At 41.9% G+C, this 2,817-nt stretch overlaps 1 pseudogene; it reads right to left on the bottom strand.

Moving 5' to 3' along the window:
• Positions 1 to 1,039: 1,039 nt before the first annotated feature.
• Positions 1,040 to 2,198, bottom strand: LOC120880838 (annotated as a pseudogene).
• Between the last annotated feature and the right edge of the window lie 619 nt (positions 2,199 to 2,817).

Genomic DNA, 2,817 nt, shown 5'->3' with positions numbered 1-2,817 from the left:
CTGTGAGATGATCAACACTGGCAGTTGGGTCTCTTCTCCTGTGCCATTACACACATAAGCACATGTATGAATACACGCAGGCATGCTAAGTCACTTCAGTCATGTCTGACTCTTTGTGACCCTATCAACTGCAGCCCACCAGCCTCCTCTGTCCATGGGATTCTCCAGGCAAGAGTACTGGAGTGGGTTGTCATGCCCTCCCCCAGGGCGTCTTCCTAACTCAGGGGTCAAAACTGCTTCTTTTATGTCCCCTGCATTGGCAGGTGGGTTCTTTACAGCTAGTGCCACCTGGAATGCCCATATGAATATATAAATATCCCCAAACACCATTACCACATGCCCAGCAACAACAAAACAAGACATATACAAAAAACAAAAACCAAAAGTAGAATATTAGTCCTTTACCACATTACTTGCCTTTTTCCTTAACAAGTCATACACATCTCTCCAGTATACTGAAGATGTATATATATATATACACATACTCGCATGTGCTTTTAAGAGCTGAGAATATGACAAAATGTAATGAACCATAATTTATTTAACCATTTTCCTATCGATGAACATTCAGTTTTTTTCAGTGCTTTGCTAGTTCTAATAGTGCAGCAGCAAATATCTTGTATATGCTAATGCTTTTTATTTCCTTTGTCTGAATTCCTAAAAGAGAAATTACTGAGTGGAATGATATCCATATTTGAATTTCCTAGATCATCCAAGAAAGGTTGTAGCAATTCATACTCCCAGCATCAATATCTGAGAAAGCTGGGTCCAATTGGATAGGTGAAAAGGTGAAGGTTATTAGCTTACTTAAATACCACTGAAATAAAGCCTCTTTTCATTTATTTATTGATGGTTTGCATTTTCTTTTGTGAAGAGAAATCTTCATTGAGTTGTTTATCAGTTTCTGGGAATCTTTGTATTTTGGTGAAATTCATCCTCTGCTTGTCATTTATGATGCAATGTTTCCTTACTTTTTTTTTCTTGTATAAAAGATTAAATTTATTGGTATTTTTGGGGAATTTGATGCATCATCGGTGTATTACAAGTGAGCCATTAATCACATAGCTTCATCAACATTAACTGGTATGTTTTCATGACACTGCTGAGATATCAGTTGTTTCTGCAGGGGTTCAAGGGAAAGGCCTTTTGAGAAGTTTGCCAGTTCCTTTTGTATATCTATAAAAGCTTTATTCACTCTGTTAACTTTTTCATCATTCACAATGTTTATCTTCTTAAGGTTAGTGGTAACTGGTTTTACTTTATTTTTAACCTTAAAGCTTTTTTGGCTGGCTATGTGGAATACATTCCTGGACTTCTCCCCTCTTAGTTTGTTCTTGGCTATTGTCAGGCCTCCGATACCCTTGTGCAGCTTCTCAAATTCCAGGTGATGCCATCTGCACGCGCAAGATCCAGCTCCTTACTTAACTTTTATCCTTGGAAGGTTTATCGCATTTTGCCCCCCAAGATTTTTTATGTGGTTAGACTCTTCATGAGTCAGTCTGGGTTTTCTGTATAGCTTTAAAGTGAAAGTGAAAGTGAAGTCGCTCAGTCGTGTCCGACTCTTTGCGACCCCATGGACTGTAGCCTGCTAGGTTCCTCTGTCCATGGGATTCTCCAGGCAAGAATAGTGGAGTGGGTTGCCATTTCTTTCTCCAACAGTATGTATTCAGTTCAGTTCAGTTCAGTCGCTCAGTCGTGTCCGACTCTTTGTGACCCCATGAATCACAGCATGCCAGGCTTCCCTGTCCATCACCAACTCCCGGAGTTCACCCAAACTCATGTCCATCGAGTCGGTGATGCCATCCAGCCATCTCATCCTCTGTCGTCCCCTTCTTCTCCTGCCCCCAATCCTTCCAAGCATCAGGGTCTTTTCCAATGAGTCAACTCTTCGCCTGAGGTGGCCAAAGTACTGGAGCTTCAGCAGCAGTCCTTCCAATGAACACCCAGGACTGGTCTCCTTTAGGATGGACTGGTTGGATCTCCTTGCAGTCCAAGCGACTCTCAAGAGCCTTCTCCAACACTACAGTTCCAAAGCATCAATTCTTCGGTGCTCAGCTTTCTTCACAGTCCAACTCTCATATCCATACATGACCACTGGAAAAACCATAGGCCTCCTTTATCATGCTGAAGCTAGACAACTGACTATTCATCCAAATGTTTTTCTCATACTTGTCTAGCTTGATTTCTTCCATGTACATCTTTAATCCATATGAAGTATATTTTCACTTAAGTATGAGGTAGAGCATCTAACTGAATTTTTTTTCCAGGTGGACAAAGATCCCAGATATGCAAAGATTCCTTACTAGCTTGTCTTTTTCTTCTGGAATTGAAGCTTAAAAAAATTTGCAGTGAACACTGAATATGTGCCAGGGGCTTTTTAAAGCATCTTATTTATGTGAACTCGTAATCCTCACCACTCCATGGCATAGGTAAAATGACTGTTTTTCTGTATGAGTTTTTTAAAATAAAGTTGCAGCTGCTTCTAGATTCTCTTATCTGTTTAATGCTCCGTGCTTGGTCGCTCAGTGGTGTCCGACTCTTTGCGACTCCAGGGACTATAGCCCTTCAGGCTCCTCTGTCTGTAGGGTTCTCCAGGCAAGAGTACTGGAGTGGGTTGCCATTCCCTTCTCTAGGGGATCTTCGTGACCCAGTGATCCAACCCCTCCGCTGGGTCTGTGTCCTTTTATCTCTTTCACTAGCCAGTAAAGCAGAAGAGGAGAACTGCGCTATATGTGCATGTACACGCATTCTTCTGGCCCGCAGCGCACTTTCTTTCAGCTGTTCCTCTTCTGTCTGCCCTGAGCACTGCACTCCTGT

This window comes from Oryx dammah, unplaced genomic scaffold (genome assembly GCF_014754425.2).
Source record: "Oryx dammah isolate SB20612 unplaced genomic scaffold, SCBI_Odam_1.1 HiC_scaffold_22, whole genome shotgun sequence".
Lineage (NCBI taxonomy): Eukaryota > Metazoa > Chordata > Mammalia > Artiodactyla > Bovidae > Oryx > Oryx dammah.
Note: the sequence above shows the minus strand (reverse complement) of the source record. Positions and strands in the feature narration are given on the sequence as shown.